The 19,178-nt window shown below is 45.8% G+C and overlaps 1 protein-coding gene across 2 annotated transcripts in view; it reads right to left on the bottom strand.

Annotated features, from left to right (window-relative positions):
- Positions 1 to 16,877, bottom strand: part of LOC139651213 (synaptotagmin-1-like) — a 70,801-nt gene extending 53,924 nt beyond the window's left edge. For both annotated transcript variants that reach the window (XM_071528072.1, XM_071528071.1), the window contains exon 1: positions 16,629 to 16,877. The gene's annotated coding sequence lies outside the window, so the exon portion shown is untranslated. The remainder of the gene's footprint in view (positions 1 to 16,628) is intronic.
- Between the last annotated feature and the right edge of the window lie 2,301 nt (positions 16,878 to 19,178).

The following is a 19,178-nucleotide window of genomic DNA, read 5'->3' as shown; positions in this document are numbered from 1 at the left end:
CAAACCACAAGATACATGTGCAATCTTACTGGGTGTTATTTCTCAGCTCTAACTTATTGAATGCCGGTAACCTTGGGAAGAAAGGGCAGCGCAAAATCGAGGTCAACCTGTTAACTCCAAAACACTGTCTACTAGAATTATAGGGACCGTTCTCTATAATGATTGCACTGAGGTAAACAGAATTAATCATGATTACTAGACAAAATAGCTTGAAGGTGGCTCACCAGTGGGAGCAAGGGAGAGAGAGGCAGAGAGTCAGCAGTAGCCCTGAGCTTAGCACTGCTCACAAGGCCTAAATAGGTGATTTATAGGAGCCATTAAAAGTGAGGGGCAGGCCACACATCTCATTACACAAGTTAGATTGTTTATGGTCGGTAAAGAAGGTGTGCCTGTGCTGCGTTAGGAATGAGGTCAATCAATTGTTAGTCCTGATGCTTGATATGACAGGTCATACGGCTCAAAAACAATGACAACCTAAAGACATTAAAAACAGCCCGAGAAGGTGCGGTGCAGACGGAGAGAAAGGAATATAAGGAAATGTTACAAAGAGGTGGCACTGCATCTTCCTATGACAGGGCTTAAGGCACACCGCCTCGAAATACCCACCCCCATGTTTGATCATGTTTATTGTCTTCAACCATCTGCGGCTGATAACCCTTGACTGAACAAGCTGTTAGTTATCCCATGTGGGAGTGTGGAGAAATATCGGCGCCGCTTCGGAAGCGGCTTTCCTGCGAGAAGGCGGGCCGCTGTGCTGCGGGAGCTGAGGCGCCAAGCAATTTCGGGGGGCAATTTAGACGGCCAAAGGTCCCGGCAAGAGGCAACAAAGTGAGGAACAGAGTCTACTAAAATGTTTCCTGAGAACAAGATATTGCCATGTGATTACAGCAACAACGTGGAAGCAGCTTGTAAGGAAAGTAACAGAAAGTTTATTAATGATTAATAAAAGCTGCTCCGAGTCAGATGCCCTCGAGCGATTAAACACTGAATCGAAAGCTTCTGATTCCACCATTGTGTGGGGAAAAAAATATTCAGAGGATCAGTCGCGAGATCCATCAGAAACGGAGACACCCAAGAGGGAAACAGCACAGCCCAGGTTGACACTGTTGCTCCCATTCAACACCAGCTGAATGTGTTCCTGTGACATTTAAGGGAATTAGGTGGTGTTAGGAAAAATGACAACCATTTTGTCTCCGTTAAAGAGCTTAACCGAGACACAGAACACTTTCGTGAGCTCTCCCACAAGCTAGGATAATAATAATAATAGCTAGGACGGCGGCACTTGATTGCGTTAACGGTGCCAGTCTGCTCCGAAAAGGCCTCTGAAGTGTTATCAGAAAGGCTGGTTGGAAATCTGCATGCAAACGGGTGTGGGGGAGAAGGGCTGAAGAATAAGGGCCGTCACTTCCCTCCTGCCTCATTGATGTCAGGTTTATATAAACAGGGTGCGCTGCCTTTGAGTTCGGCTGGCATAAGGAGATGGTTTTGGAATACGAAACACTAAACCAAACGCAACCAAAGGAGAACAGACAGAACGAGTTTATTTTCGGCGTAGCGTTAATGTCAAGCTACCACTCCACACACTGGAGTGCTTCTGACATCTCGAGAGACGAGCTTACCCTGTGATTAGATCATCGGCACTGAAAAACGGGAAATAGGATTTTCAAGTAGGCATGTGGAAATTGAATCTGAATGTGTCTGTATTCTACACCGAATAATGTGTTTTAATGAAAATATAGTGATACGGGCTTCAGTAAATATTGTACCTAAAATGGTCAGCCAGGACGAGTTGCATCCATACTCAAGTTCCTTTGATTTCTACTTGACTGGGCTCAATTCTCAGCATCGCTCATGTCCCTCCAGATGTCTGCTGCTGGTTCCTCCATAAATCTCCCTCTAAATTGGCCTGATATTTCACGCGAGGGAGGGAGGCAGCCCCGCTCTGACCTTCAGCTGTGGGCCGTCAGTCCGGACCGATCGAGCCGAGGAAACCAACTGCCAGCCCCGCTTCGTCCGCTGTCAGGTGTTGACAACCTGCATAAACACCAAGTGAAGAGCGCGGCTCACCTGAGGGCCACAAGCCACAATGAATAATCCAACAAGTTGCTGAGATGAGCTGCTGAACCTGATATGAAAGGGAAGGGAAAGGGACACAATCAGGTAAACTGTCCCTGTTTGTGTTAAATCTGCACTAGGCAACTTCGCACGCTGGTGGCTCCAAATGGCAGCAAGAGGGAACTGTTAGAAAAGTATGAAGTCCAATAGCCAGAAATCATGTAATGTAGCACACAGCACGCTCATGTTTACCAACTCGGCCGGTCTGTGGTCACTTTATACCAAAGGAAACCAAAGGGACAAGAAAACATTTTGATTCATCACATCCTTCACTTTTCATACCGGACACCAGAATTTCATTTGGGCCAACGGGGCAAATCTCAATTAGGGCTGCCCCACTTTGTGATTTAGCCTAATAACACAGGTGTATTTTCACATAAAGATCTTCCAATGTCCAGAAGATTTTGGACAGTTTAGCAGTCTTTCCCGGCAACCCTCTCTAATGTTCCCTCCACAAAGCAAAGACACTGCTCTTTTTCTAGATTGTGCAATAATGGAGCAATTCTGTGCAAACAGAGCTCTTTATGCAAATCAACTGAAGCCACTGTAAAGAGCAAGCCCATTTTGGATGACTGACGTAAAAATGATTGGTCTATTAGCCTATCAATCATGCTATTAAGGTCTGCCGTTATGAATCAAGCCTGATGGTTTGTGATTGGACACTAATGCATGTTGGGCTCATTAGTCCGTACTGTTCTCAGCGGATCCGTCCAGATCCAAATCAATGAACTCCACTTCTTAAAAGGATCATAAACAACTGTGACCTTTGAAGAGGGGAGGTCAACGTGACGCTAACCTCCCCTCAAATTGCTTGAGATTGATTGTGAACGGAACAAGGCGTCTTTACCTGGTGCGCTTATCAACAGAACCATCACACCATTTCTCTCACTCACATCTGCAAACATGAATAATTTAACATGGCAAGTTCTAGTGATCTGTGGATAATGCTACGGGCTTTAGGGCTGTATGTACACAGCCGAGGAAAATGAATCCTGGGTATACTGTCCTATCCTGTAATTATGCATGCGGACGTTAATTTCCCACAAGGGAGAACACTGTGTGCCTGGCCTATCTCTCCTATCTCTCTTAGCGCTATGACAACATAGGGGAAAAAACGCACACACGCACACACACACACAGTAAACCAGAGAACAAGTGCCACCCGCCAGGCATATCTCAGTCGGTACACAGAAAAACTTCATTATGGTGAAACAAATGTGTCCTCAGCAGCAAATAAGCCTCGCTAGAAGGTGCTCTTTTACAAACGGCTGCGCAGTATTGAAATATACAGAAACCGACACTGGTGCTTAGTCCACTAGTGGTTTTAGATGATCCTCTTGATGTGTGCTGAAAGCCCAAACAAGCTCTAAAAACTCATTCGGCCTATGAAATGTGCTCTTGACGCTTCCACTGAGAAACAACGCGCGCCTCGGAGAGCAGGTCTGTATTTCCTCAGGAGCATTTCGCCATGCTTGACATGATCCTATTTTGAATGGCCCTCTGTGGTAATAAGGTCGTTTGTCTTCCGCAAAGGAGAGGGGATCTATAGTTGTCATACTCTGAGCTGGAGATAAATGTGAAAGGCAAAGACTGTGCCGACAAGGAGACTTTATGCAATCCTGCTTTTCCATTCCTGACTACTGTATACCGGCATCATTTTGCACTCTGACAGCGTCTGAAAAATCCAATAAAGACGCATTTGGAAAGAACTAAAAGAGCAGAAATTAATGACTATTATGCAGTCACTTATTGATCTTCTGGTTAACTTATGGTTTTCTTGTTTCATGTACTATGGGTGATTCTACACAAAGCCCCACAAAAACACATTAGCTCAAACGGCCTCCTGCGCTTCTTCAACCTCCAGAATGTAATTTGAAAGGAAGTCCACACAATAACACTCTTCCTTTACTCTTCTTTTTTCTCCCCCTCCATTTTCTAATACTGCGGTGCGCATGATAAAAAACAAAATGGATTGTTCCACATCCATCCCAGCTACCGCCGCTGATATCTCCTCTGTCGTTCTTTTTCAGTATCTGGCTCAACTCCTCCATCATATCGCTGCATACTCTAGTTTTTATGGGGGTCTAGGCCGTTATCATTGTCACTGATACCCATCTTGTTATGAACGGCTCCGACTCTGCGGGCTGGCAAAGCTACAAAGCATCTCTGCGCTCGGCTGTTTATGGTCATGGAGTCAAATTCCTCGCTGTGACTTCATGTTATAATTTCCTTGGATCAGGCAGGAATGAGTGTTTTCACAGCTATAGCGGGAATCCGATTATCATACAGGGATCACAGTCGTCATGGAAACCAAGGATGGTGCGTGGTGTGAAGACGTCCCTTACACATCCTAGAACATTGGGAATTAGTGTGAAAATTCAGCTCCCTTAAAATAGAGCCGTGACAAATTTCCTCTTTCATATTATTAAGCACATTAGCAAAGTATTAACCACGTTCTTGGTCTAGGGGTTTAATTTTTGATCATTTTTGTAAACCTCACTATATCACATACTTTCTCTTGCCACATATGCACGTTCAAGTATGAAACACCTCACAAAAGTTGAAACCAATATTCAAAGCTGCAGTTAAAATCAATAAATCAATGATCCATCAGCAGTCTTAGGTCTTGCGTAACACTTAATTGACTGCACTTTTTCTGCACCCTTAAGTGGAAATGTGGTAACACTTTACTTGATGATCATAAGGCATTGGCATGATAATTATTTTTTCAGAGCGTGATATAATGAACACAAAGTGAAAAAAAAAAATGTAGGGAATTGATTACTCACTGTGAAAAAATATAAGTCATTGATTATGGGGAAGCTGGATAGTTAATGACATTCAATTTAATGCAATTTTCTGATGTTTGTCTGCTAGTAAGAAAAGTTGATCTATGCTTTTAATGGGCTTATAATTAGTGTGTAATATATCATAACACATTTCAAGTATCTGTCTAGCAGCCAGAAGGTGCAAGGAACGGCGTGCCAGACAGTCATTTTCTCCTAATTTTATTTTTTTTTTTTGTTAGAATATGTCTATAAATGTCTCTTTTCAACGTTGGTGAAACAACAGGCTGCAGCAGCTGTTGCAGTTGGGACACAGGATAGATTCGGGATAGATTCATGATGGAGGACTTCTATAGTAATTCAGCGTGCAGTATTTGACCTCCTAAGGTGGGAACCTGTTTCCAGATCTTCAAACTGCTAGTGTTGCTATTATTCGCTAGAAAGTGCATCTGCAAACTGCGAGAATCAAGTTTGCCTCAACAGTGGAGGAAGGAGGGTTTGAAAAAAGGCTGCCAAAATAAGATCTGAAGACATTGTTTGGGCAGATAAGGCCCGGGCCCGGAAAACTCTGAGGGACTTTCTCATTATCCCCCCCCCCCCCCGATGAGGCAGGTGAAGGCTGGGTGAGAAGGCTGGGGGGGGCTCCACTCTCCATGGAGAGGTGGGAGGGGTATGTGTGTGTGTGTGTGTTGGGGGGGGATTGGGGCAGGTGGAGGGGAGAAGAGCCGGCCAGAAAGATGGAAACAAAGCTGTGAGGAGGAGATAAATGAAGCCTGAGTGTCTTGGCCGCACCGGGGAGAGGACAGCCATCTGCGAGCTCATGCTGCAGAGCTTATCTTATTACCACCCCTCCTGAGGAGCGAAAACTTTGTTTCCCACCTCTCTCTCTCCGTCTCCCTCCTGTCATGTGTCCTCTCCGTCACGTCTGCTCTGTCTTCCTTCCTTTCTTCCTTTCCCTCTTTCGTCCTCTCCGTCTTCCCTCCGCACTTCCCTGACAAAGCGGCGTTTTAATTCAGTGTGGCTTCAGACTTAATTAGAGCCTGTCGCGGCGCTAATTTATAACAGTTTATGAATGTGGATGGCCGTCCTGTTCATTACCCTCTCACGACGTTCCCCCGCTTCATAAATTGAAATGAACAGACTACGCCGCGGAATTATCCGGTTTGGATTTCCGCGCGGTGTCGTCCGAATTTTCTTTTTTTTAAACGATCACCTGGGAAAAAAAAAAAAAAAGAAGAAAAAAAATCAATTACAAACGCGCCATCCATTATTGCCTCGCACATGCATTAGCAGCTGCGCGAATAAAAAAAAAAAAGAATATAATCACGATATAATAATAGCGGAGACGATCGGCACGCAAAAAAAAACCGTTAGAGGGACCGTGGGACGTCTAGGTCGAGGCGGTGGCAGTGGGATGCTCTGTCGTGTGTCGTGGAAACGTTACTCAGGGTCACGCCCCCCCCCCCCCCACCCACTCCCCACCCACCCCCCACCCCGCCTTGGGGCCGCAAGCAGCTCCCGACTGGCTCCGGGTAAACACGACCACGCACAATACGCCCGGGCATACAGCGGGAACAAAAGACTCCGAGCGCTGTCATCGCTCATCACGCTCACACAATAGAGGATATCGCTCATATACTGTAGTGTCAGTAGTACGATAATGGGCACACAGTGCGATAGGATAGAATCTATATGCTCGGGGACAAACAGATAGGGACTGAAAACAGAAATGAATACACGGATGCCATGGGAGGCATTCACAGCACAGAGGAGCAGGACACACCTCCAGAGCCAGATGACCTAGCGAGGGCCTTGACCTTGTTGCTGGCCTTGTGAAGGTGCTTGGGGTCGATGAAGACGAGCTGTAGGAAGAGACAAATCTCCAAGAGCCACAGAGCGACTGTCATCTTAAGCCAAAGCGTTTCATCTCAGCGTAGGCGTGTGATGCCGAACAGTACCACGCTGCCATTTTGAGGAACATTCCTTCCACAGACGAGAGAATGCAGGAATGTGTGTGTACATATATATGTGTGTGTGTGTGTGTGTGTGTGTAACGCTTTGAGGAGCAGTTGAGGAAAGTGGAAGGCCCGGTTCAGCTCTGCCCTCGCCACACGCTACGCTCTGAGGCTAGATTCCCTCCTTAGTGCCAGTCAAGCTTACTAGAGCGTGTTGGAGGCTGGATTGATTGATGGACTGAAGGGGGGGAAAAGGCAAGTGGGGGGGGGGGGGGGGATCGACAGGTATGGGAGGGGCAGACGGTCTAACTGATGGCATAATTCAGCTCACTAAAAGCTCTTAAACCTCCCGCCACGCCGCGGCCTCGCTCCCCTTCAGGCCGGGAAAACACGGCAGGAATAATGTGACTGACTTTTTGTTTCCAATTACGGCGCCGTGTAAACACACCGACCTCTGTTTCCTTCTCCCCGGTGTCTGCGGCGTATTCATTTTTAGGCCCTGTCACTTAGGACACACGCGCATCTTTTTCAATGTTCGCAAAAAACAAATCTGCAGAATGTAATTACGTGTAAATTGGTACGCGGCGCATGACGGAGCGTTTCCCATCGATTGGAGTGACACCTTTTGGACACTGGGCATAATCACAGTTTGTGCCTGGTGGTAAACAATAATTAATACTTCAGCTGTTTACTCTCGGAGAGAAAATCGCTTCTGGATGATTGAAAGATAATGTGCAACAGATTATATTTTTTGGAGTAACTTTCTCACATAATAGCACTGTAACAGAGTGGGCATAGGTCAGTTGAGGTATGTGAAGAATGGATTATGATGATTATGAGGATATATTACTTGACTGTCCCAACCACAAAATAAAGGTACACTTGTGGCAGCTATGAGCATAGTGCAGAAATGTATAGATATATTTCTATGCTTTCATGTGGTATGCCGTGGCATGACGCTGCATAATGCATAATATCCGTCTCTCCCTCCTCAAAGACATTTCCATCTCAAGGGTGAACTCTGGCCGCGCAGTGACTGTCGGTGGAACGGGAAATTAGCGCCGACTATTCAGCGAACGTCCCTCATAATCCAGTGGCCCGTGCTGCGCGTGCCCCGCGCTCTCCGTGCATCCTGGGTAATTTGTTTCTCCCAGGGGGTTTATCATATCAGGAGCCAGCAAGGTTATTTATACTGACAGTTATGGCACAGAGAGAGAGAGAGAGAGAGAGAGAGAGAGAGAGAGAGAGAGAGGATTCAAGTGCTACGGGGAGGATGATTTCTTAAAAGAGTACAGCTCTCTTAAGAATGAACTCTGTCCAGAAAGCTGCACTTATAAAAGTCAAATTCACAATGATGATATGACTCACTTGATTCCACGAACTGTGCGGTTCAAAACAGTAACTTGGCTCAAGCAAGCACACATGGGAACAGTGGAATTAAGTTCAGACTCCTCGTCTTATCCGAGTTATCTGAGGTACACGCTGCACTTTGATAGCTGCAAGTACACAATCTCCCACTGGTTTTGCTGCAGAGCTTCCTGGGATTTTAACTTTATTTTTTTCCGCTCACAAGCAAGCCGCCTCGGGGGGGAGGGTGGGGGAGGATAGAGGCTGTTCAACATGAGAGGTAGTCTTCACAACAAGGCGGTCTGGGAGAACAGACTCGTCCTTGGGAGGGAGGGTGGATTTTTATTTTTTTATTTTTTTTGACTGACTTGTTAATATGGCTTTAAATTCGCAGTAATAATGCATTCCCCAAAAAATTCAGTCACGACTTTTGGCAGCGGGTGAAGGTGACGACAGATGAATAATGCATGAGCTCTATCTGCCGCCATTAATCACACCGATCTCACACATTGCTACACCCAACCCAACACACACACACACACACACACAAAAACACCTCTGTCTCCTCTCTTTTCCCTCTGATCTGCAAATAGGTGATGTGAAACTGGGTGGAGACATGAGAGTGAGATAGAGATAGAGAAAGAGAGAGAGAGAGAGTGCGAGAGGGAGAAAAGTAAGTATTACTTATTCTCCCTAAACATTTCAAATTCTCCTCGGCACTCACTTCATCTCCGTTCATTTGAAATTCGTCGCAGCGGGGGAGTGAAACTTCTCAAAAAGCACTGATTGCATTTTCCCCAGGCCTTTTCAAACCTGGCATTTGTGAGAGAGACCCTGTCATCACCAAAATAATTCAAAAGTTGAATGAAAAGGTTGAATACACAAGTTGCGGAACAATTTCAGAAGCCGTCCGCATCATCCACCTGCCTCCCCGACCTATCCCTCCCCGCTCAGCAGGGGGCGGAAACTTGAAAAGCTCTATGAAATCTACCTCCGATGCCGCTTTAAGACATAAGTCACAATTGTACACATGAATACAGTATTTATGCGTGATGTGTGTGTGTTCCCTGTGGGACACATCTCTAATGGGATCTGTTTCTTCCATATTGGAGCTCTGCGATGCGGTAGCTGATAATATGCTCCGAAATGGACATCTAAGATCAGTGATTACTCTCCATTTGCCACAGCTGCCTCTCCTTCGGGGCATGTCAATGCATCAAAGTGGGGCAGAGTTTGGAGAAAATGTCAGATTTGGAGATAACCCCTGGCTTTTTCCTTTAAAAGACCTCATCAAATGGCAGCTTTACTTCCTTGATTTGATGTATTTCCTATTGAAACATGATAGGGGGATGGATTGTTCAAAATTGTAAACCAATGGAATATCAGTCAGGGAGAGAAAGGCAGTGTTTTCTGATGTTGTTTAAAAATCTGTGATGTTTTATTGGTTGGAATTTATATCTACGCCTAGTGCAGCATGAGGTCACCGTTAAAGATACTCTCTTTTCCAGGAAGTAAAAGTAATGGGAGTTCATTTCATGGGGACTTTAAAAACAATATAGTTGGCTCTTTTTGAGATAGCCTTTTAAGATGGTAGAGTCTTTAATTACTGTAAACTGGGATTGATTGGAGGGACACTGAGAGGTGCTGCCACCACTGACCCTTGTAAAAAGAAAGAGCCTCTGCCGGAAAACCAGTTTTGTGGAATGCACACTAAGGGTAGGAGCACAAAGACAAAGGTTGGGTCATGTTTTTGCAGTTACCCATTGGTTGGCGGAGTACCAATCAAAGGCTCTGGTCAACACTGACACATAGAAGAGGCGGGACAAGTCTAAAACTGGTTTTGGTAAATTGATAAGGCAGATCAATTAGCCTACACTAATAGAAGCCTCTCAAGTGCTGCAGGGTCTCTAAATGATTGTGAGTGTTTTTGCCTGACACGCCCTAAAAAAACTGTGGTTGCAAAGCTGCTTGCAAAGCTGCAACATGTACATACACATACAAAATGACTGTCAATGAAATAATTGAGTAAGTCAGATCATTTTATGTCTTTTTTTCCTGAAGTGAATGAATGGATTTTCAAATGTCACATTTTTACCAAAGTATGTTGTTCAGGTTCACATAGCAATGAAAAGAATGCAGGAGTCCACCAAAGGAATGACCCATCTATCCATGTACAGTATATGCATGTTTATGGAACGCTACTCAGCTGTTGCATGTGCAATAGTGGGAGCATGAAGCGGCACTGGGCAGCAGCCAGGCAACACAGCAAGACAGCAGCCTTTCAGGCTAGTTGGAGACTCAATTCCTCAAAAGTGGCGGGTAACTGTTCAATTTTAGTCTAAGCTTTAATTTCTACAGTGCTCATAAGTGCACATAAAGTAGAGGCAATATATTTATTTTCCCTGAATGATGCTTTCGAAAAGAGATTATTCGTGGAAGTCTAGAGAGACTGTGAATGTGAACACCAGTGTCACAATATACCAGTTATTAATGCGACTGCTGATTTCTACATTACACCCCTTACACTTGATACAGACCCCCAGAAGTCATTTTCAACATGTAAACATAAAAAACTGCCCCAAATCTGCTCTGTCAAACATAAAACTAGGCTTCCCTTGCTGCTCTTACATTATAACTACTGAAAACTAGGGCACTGTTGCTATGCAACAATTAAAAATCTGTTTGACATGTGCTACTCTTAAATTTTTTTCCCTTTCAGCAGCCTGTGTACTTACTAGTGTTAAAAACATAGTCGTTTCTTGGTGCTGTTAGCTCCCCCCCCCCCCCCCCCTTCTGTAAATAGAGGTCTCCGGTGAATATGCAGCCCTCTGTGGAGTCAGAGATGCAGCGATGAAAAGTAGCTCTTCTTTTCCGCTCAGATCGCAGCAGACAGCGCACTGATTTACACAGCGCAGTGACAAGGACGACAGCTGCAGTGCACCGGGATGGAAAATACAACCTCCCTCCCCTCCCTCCCCCATCCCATTCCCCCCCCCTAAAGTCCAATTCACCTCATCTCTCTCTTTCTTTGCCCCCACCTCCTGCCTCTGATGCTTCAGCTGCCCGACATTAGGGCCGCTCAAAAAGGAGGGGTTTGCGGACAGAGTTGACTTTTACAGTAACTGACGACCTGCCGGGGGTGAAAGTGGCTTCCGAGGACAGGCGAGGGGGGAAAGCACAAGGCGCTCGTGCGGGGGAATCTCTCCAGCCAGCCTCGGTTTGACACGAGAAAATTAGCCCGCAGTGGCCGGGGTCCAACGGCTGTCGAACCTGCCATGCGTGTTGGGCCGTTATCGCGCCGGGACAGCTCCCCGTTTCTCAGGCTCTGGCCAACACACGAACAGGGAGATCCTCAGGAGCGAGGGAAAAAAAAAATGACCATACCTTCGTTACAGTATGGCATCGACAGCTGGGGGAGGAAAAGGGAGCGAGGGAGGAGACGGTATAGGGCAGAGGGGAGGGGACTGAACGGATGGATGCTTCCCGGTTCATGACAGCGTTGAGCTGAATAAACAGAGTGGAGCATGTGTTTGCCTCTTTTCAGGACCGTGTTATTAACGCACCAGTGGAAAACACTTAACTCATGCCTATTCAATTATGCTAATGCACACACATACAAATGACCCTGGTTAGTTATTAGCTGTCTCAATTAGGGGACATGTGTATGGGGGTACGGCGGAGGGAGAGAGAGGGGTGACGGGTGGTTTGCTGTCCACTGGTGATAACAGAAGCCTCGGGGCAAGACTTGTTCTGCTTTTATTGGTTGTGCCTACATGAACACAAGAGGCTCTTATCGTCATGGATTCTCCAGCAGATCAATTCAATGTCGAGGCTCTGAGTGGCTGCGATGTACAATCCCATCACCAAAGTTTAGACAGTTAGCTTTCGTCTAACAGGGCATATAGAAATAACCCATTGTGACATCCTATTTCACCCTCTTATGTTCACCAGCATCACACAAACAGATGTAAAATAAATCCAATTGATTTATGAAAGAGGGTGATATAGTACAAACTATAGAACACACACCCACAGCTACATAAATATATAACAAAATCTTATTTTATCGACAAATTTAGATCATACAATAAATCTGACTTGTGCAGCTGCGATTTCAACATGCCTTGCACGTACATACATGGTAAACATATGCATTAAAATCAATAAGATGGATCCACAAAGGCATAACTGACTCGCATATCACATTTAATACAGCCAAAGCTGATTAATTACAATGATTTGTTCTGTGAAATGAAGCATGTTACTATGGTAGGGACTGTTCATGTTGGATATATGCACTAATGATTGGGAAGCTAAGGCAAAAAAAAGCTTGGATGGTTAAGATTTGTGAACAAGTTAGAAACACGAGAACCAATACTGATCTACAATGTCATTGAGCAACTCTGGATCTATTCCATCAGCAGCGGATAGGAGACTGACTTCCACCAACATACTGATGGTACCCATAGTGATTTTCCAGGTACATTTTCTGCCTTATACTTGCTACCATTACACTGAAATACAGCCTATTTTGGATGAAAAAAACAACAACAACAAAAAAGTCAGCCTCCCACACATTATAAGCGGAACAGCTCCGGAAAAAGTATGGATTAGTCTTAGCTCTCTGAATTCTAGGTTTTGAAGTTGTTTATTCACAAATATTGGTTGAACAGTCCAAGACCATAACAATGCAAACTCAGTAGCCATAGATGGAAAAACTCGGTCAAACAACCTGTCTGTAGACTTCTTAGGAATCTAGTCTCCTTTGGCTGACTTTCATTCAGCTACATCTTTAATGAGTATTTTTCAGAAACTAAGAAACTAAGACGCAAACACATCATTTGTACTAACAGGAGGAAAAGCTGGTGGATGGGGCATCAAGAGCTTGACTGATGTGACCACAAGCCAACACAGTTCTAATGTCCAAGTGAGCTACATTCACTGTGGCAATGTAGCACAAACCCTGTTAGCAAGCTTAACTGGTTTGATAGCTACCAATTTGGCTACTGCTGTAAATATGTAGCCAGGCTGCCTGGTTCAATGCTGAGCACTGCAGCTTATAGAGTCTGTTGGCAGTCAGGGTTGGCTGGTAAATGCAAATAGTTTAGGCCAGTAAACATTCAAACACTGCTGCACCTAATGTGTTCTGTATGGGAAATATAAAAACTATGTGAGTCCTCACTGTATATTATCTAATTAAGCAGAATTACCATATAAACAATCTTAAAAAACAACTTCCCCATTAAACCAGATTCAGAGAATGTATGCTTGCCCTGCGTGTCATTTTTGCTCATTATTTTTGCTTGCCATCCCATGCCTTCATCTCCGCTGCCTCCGATCCTGTCACACACAAGTTCAGCATGACAGCGCGGTAATAAGTGCGATGTAGTTCATCGGCTACACTTTAGCACCTCTCTGCTGCGGATCCTCTGTCACCTTGACGATGGACTGTTGCCGCTGTCCAGCAGAGGTGGTGCTGAATTTTCACACCCCTCTGCTTGTTGCCACCTCTGCCCCTCGGTAAGGGACCGCTGTCCGTGGTCCTGAACCCCCGCTGCAGGGCCTCCGCTCACAGAGAATGATATCAGTTCAGCTGGCTGGAGGGGGCAGTTTGGGCCCGGTCTTTTAGTGAGGTCTGTCTGTAAGAGGCAAACAAGCCGCGGTCTCAGCAGGCGCCGAGCTCCACGCCCTGTTTGCTCCGGAGCTGTCACATGTGACAGCGTCATCTACAGAGGGGTGGGGTAAGGGCTTGGCAGCTTGAATGCATGCCTCAGATGGATACAGAATATGACTATGGTCAGGGCTAGATGGAATATTGCCCGTCTCAGAAAGAATGATTTCAGTAATACTTTTTCTGCAGAAATGTGCAGATGACAGTTATATCTGTGATACCAGAGAGAAGCACCAAATGGTAGCCTGTCAGCAATCAAAAGCATATCCTGTCCTTTCTCTTTTAACATTCAGACCCAGACATTGTGCGTGTGCATCCAGTGGGACGCTGTGTGAAAAGAACGGCTGATCCTTGCTCATGAGAGGCCAACCCCTTTCTGTCCCGTCCTTCCCCCGGAGTAGGAAAGCCGGCCAATCAGGGCGGACGAGGCGAATGAGTCACGGTGAGAGCGGACCGCGTCCAGCGGAGCGGAAGGAAAGGAGGCCTCGCGCCGCCGCTTTGGGCAAGAAAGCTGTAGCGGCTATGGATGGAGTGAATGGGTCAGAGCCCCCGCACACACAAAACACCCATATTAAATATGTAAATATGTGTATATATGCATTTTTTTTTGCCAAAGATCTCACATATTTAATGTCAAAAAGTCAGATTTTTCCTCTCTCCTCACTTGTCTGTCCTCCTCTCTCTGTATTAGATTTATGAGTCAAGCCATTTCTCTCATGTCTTGTCGCCCCTTCATAACTCACCAAACACCCACCACACCACTACAAGGTTGTGTGAAGGTCAGTATATTGCCTAGATTCAGATCCAGCTCGGGCTGAGCCGCGTGCTCGAGCTTCATAATGGTGTACGTGTCACTCAAGGCTGAACAGCCGTTAGATAAACAAAAACACTGTGAATGAGTGCCAGTGAATGAGTGCCAGAGACGCTCATTAACTATTGATGCAATGGGAGATCTCACAGCTGGATACACACCGCACACCGTGGACACACACACACGCACACAATAGTTGTTGAATCGCATGACAAAGCCGGTGGATGAATGTTTTGTGTATACCAAGAAAAGGATCAAAATGTCCTCAATACAGATGAATCATATTTAATAGCTCCCACAAATGACTTAGCTTTCATACATATTCAAAAGGTGACAATAGCATTTATAAAGGGAGGTGAGTGTTCAAGTCCACTACTGTGACCACTGTTGAAAGTAGAAATCCATTTTCCAAAGGGCACAGCACAATGGCACAGTAGATGTGAATAGGACGGATTGGACCTTGGGGGAGAATAAAGGATTTGGAAGGTGATGGAAAAAGAGTCGGAATGAAATTGAAATCCGACTGAATTGGCTCGCGTTTTCTGAAAAGACCGGAGCAGTGCGTTGGCTTTCATGGCTTATTCCAGGGATAGACAATGGAATCAAATAGACAGGGGGGCTGTTTGAAGTCCCACAATCTACCAACCTTCCCCGTCTTTCATGTTTCTAAATGAGTGAGTGGGGGGAAAAAAAAAAAAAAGAAAAAACTGTGAATGTTAATAACAACAGAGAAAGCTTTGTTCGGCTACTGGTCTTCTAGTCTGTCTTTGTTTAATAGGCAGGGGCAGCATACTGTACGCGGGAATGGAGGATGGAGGGAGGGGTGGGGAGAGAGAGAGAGAGAGAGAGAGAGAGAGATAAGGAACGACAAAGGGGAAATGACAAAGAGCAGGGAAGGCAGAGCAGTGATTTGATTAGTCCATGAGTCCTGACTAAATGGCTTCGTATAGGGGAAGGGGGGGGGGGGGGGGGGGGGGGGGGGGGTGACGTTTTCATTCTACCTGTAAGCAAACCATAGGACAGGATGCCTTGACACTATACTGTAGCTTCAACTGCTACATATGGCATGTCTTCCCTCTTTTCTATAGGGAAACAGCAGTGTTTCCTCTCGCTGTGGTGCGGCCAGGCTGAGCTGGAGGAGCAGCCGTTGATCTGGAGCGCGGCCCAGCCCTCCGTGGGAGTCTGCTTATCCCTGCCTCTCACTAATGGCACGGATCCTATCAACTCTGCAGCCACATCCAGCCGGGTCACACTTACAAATGTAGACACTCGCGTAGGAGGGCACACGCGCGCGAGCTTAGACACATACCAATATTTCAGCCCAAGCTTTCTAGGAACTGAGGGAAATGAGGATGTCTAGTATTTCCATGAAGGAGGACCAAGATAAGACCAGAGACATCCAGCATGTATAGTATTTCTTAAGTATTTCTTTATTCACCGTAGGAGGTCAACTATTGAACGCCACACTATATGAGGGCAAAGGGAACGGCTCCAAACAAGAGAGAGAAAAAAAACACCTTTCACGAGTGTTTCAACACTTTATATCTGCCTTAACTTGCTCCAAGATTGATTGAATCGGATCTCGGAAATGTAAATCTAACATTCCCTGACATCTGTCATCCAAGAGGAGCTGCTGTCAAAAAGACTCTACCTCCTCCTCCTCCTCCTACATGAGACCTGACTCTTCCCATCACAATTATATTGTCCCGTGATCCCTGTTTGCCGACATGCTCGCACACACACACGTGCACGCACAGAGAAAAAACATCACTTTTTTATCATCTTCAACCTATACACATGCCAGCAGCAACAGAGATGAGAGCTCTTTTGTGAAGGAACCACCATGCCCATTCGCTGTCACCGTCTCCACAGTGAGAAATCCTCTTACTAGAGAAGACCGCTTGTTTTGTTTTTTTTTGTTGTTTTTTTTTTGTGTCTCTTACCTGGGCAGCACGCTGTCTTTCCCCCGGGTCCTCCTCACAATCCCAGGAGGTGGTTCGCACAAGTTCTGGGGGAGGCTGAGGGAGGCTCGGATGTGGCGCGCTTAACGAAAGAAAAAAAAAAAAAAAAAAAAGAAAAAAGCTCAAAAAGCAACGTCCCTGTTTTTTTTTGTCACACGACGGGCTCAAGCAGCACTCACGATCACACACTCGCGCAGCCAGTCAACAGCTCCGGCAAAGCAAGCAGCTCTCTATTCCTTCTCTCTCTCTCTCTCTCTCTCTGTCCGTGACACTCGCCTCCTCTCTTCCCGCCCACCTACTCCAGCCCCCTCCCCCAACCTCTCTCTCTCTCTCTCTCTCTCTTTCCCTCTCTCTCTCTCTCTCTCTCGCTTGCTCTTCTTCTGTCAGACAAAACGCACACGTCCCCTCTATCATTCAACACAGTATTTTCTGACATTTTCCCTACCCACTCGTACCTTCTGCTCCACGAAAACAAATACCCATCCACGACACTATTAGATGGGCTTTTTCACACATTGTCATCGTGAACTTATTCTTGCTTTAAAGGGGCATTTCGAGGAATGTTACGCATTGAAAAAAGACATTGAAAGTGCACTGTGAAAACAAAATAACAACGCTGAGATGAGTAGTAATGAATAATGGTAATGAGACATAGAAATGCACTGCGATGGCTATGCGAGTACAGTGCCGACCCTCGCTTCAAAGCCAAGCACCTGGCCATGCAGCACACACACACACACACACACATAAGTATACACACTTATTCTTGTTTATTCTCTCTCCACTGTCTCCCTTCTTTCTGTCTCACCGCACCTTTCCCCATCTCTCTCCAGGACCCGGCGGTGTATGTATTCGATGCCGCTCACGTCTCCTTCGTCAGACAGCCAGTCAAGGGCATTCCCAGAGTAAGTGTATGCTAATGTTCTGCCTCAAGGAGCCGCCTGGCGTCCCCTCGACTCCCGGGCCCGACCAGATGTGGCACTGAGCTCTCCCAGGGAGGGGGCAGCAGATGCAAAGGCAAGGAGCACCGGCAGCAAAGATCTGCCAAGCAGTCGGGTCTCGTTTGACCATTCGGAATGACAACGGCGCCTGACCTCGCCGAGCTCCGGGGGTCTGGTATATTCAATTTGCAATTCAGTTCAAAGGTGCTTTATGGCCTGGAATGCAAGAACTACTTATTGTCGGCTTCAATTTCATGGCTATGTGATGTTAGCAACAACAAATGGTCCAATAATACCAAATCAATCAATGGACAACAGACACAACATGCCATCCCAACATTTTTCCCCCATTGTTAATGCTTATATTAATTAGTTCACAGAAGAGAGAGGCAGGAAATCCTACAATATAGAAAGATAAATATTTTCATAGTAGTTTTTCCATTTGGGAAAGGTTCTGAAAATTACTACAGTACACACAGTATCTTGCATTTAAGAAGATGAATTTCTCTTGCTTCATCACAGTTTTTTCAATGGAAAGGGCCGCTCTGTATCTTAATAAATTAAGTCATTCAAATTCCTCAACCAGTGTAGCATGTAAAGCAGGACCAGACTAATTCTCTCACTTCCAAAGATACATAGCTGTAGACACAACGCATCTGGGTAGTTGTGCGGTGCAGCTAACTGGCTAGCACTGCTAAATATCTTACAGTAAGTGAAACATTGAAAGTGTTGCTTGTTTTATCCAAGGATTAGTTATAAGGCCTGTTAATGTAATCCATCTTCAACTCTACATCTGTGTTCTTTACACATTTGAAAAGACCATGTAAGATGCTGTGAAAAGAAAAAGCTACAGCAAACTAGCGCTGCAACATATGCAACCACAGGCATGAGCAGATGTTAAGTGTGTATGTGCATGCACATGTGTCTCTGTATTTGTCTATGCATGTGTGTGTGTATGCGAAAAGCCCCCACAACCTCGCGCGCTGGAGAGACCCCTGTACGTAAATACGAGTCCATAAGCTGATAAAGCACAAAGAGATGACCACATGGCGCTGTTGACAGCACACACAGACAGGCACACACACACACACACACACACACACACACACACAGAGGCTGACAGACATATAGCCGGGGCAGAGGCAAAGCAAACAGGGAGTCTGTGTTAATGATTACCAACTAAAACCCTGCCTGGACACAGCACAGCTTGCTCCTCTGTACACAAGCTTTGGTTCATTGGCTTTGTGTGTGTGTGTGTGTGTGTGTGCGCACATGTGTGTGTGTGTGTGTGTGTCTGCGAGTTGTGGCCATGGGGCATCGATAACTGGGCAAGGCGATGCGGCCAGTGCAGATTTCCGTCCCAGCAGTCTTACGCGTTTGAGCCTAATGAGCGGGAGAAGAAGCATCCGCTCAGCATGGCCGTCCTCTTTGGTGACTATCTGTTGTCTTCCCCGGCAAAGTCGGCTAACTGCACATCTCAGCACCGCACACAGCTGGGGGCTGAAGACTGCACACCTCCAGCACCTCCAGCTGATCCTCCTTGCAAACACAAACTGCCTGGAAGACAATCATTTTTTGCCAAAGCAGTTTT

Source organism: Centroberyx affinis, unplaced genomic scaffold, assembly GCF_046629955.1.
Source record: "Centroberyx affinis isolate AG114_WGS23_722 - 3 ecotype Tasmania unplaced genomic scaffold, CSIRO-AGI_Caff_v1 ptg000120l_1, whole genome shotgun sequence".
Taxonomy (NCBI): Eukaryota; Metazoa; Chordata; class Actinopteri; order Beryciformes; family Berycidae; genus Centroberyx; species Centroberyx affinis.
Note: the sequence above shows the minus strand (reverse complement) of the source record. Positions and strands in the feature narration are given on the sequence as shown.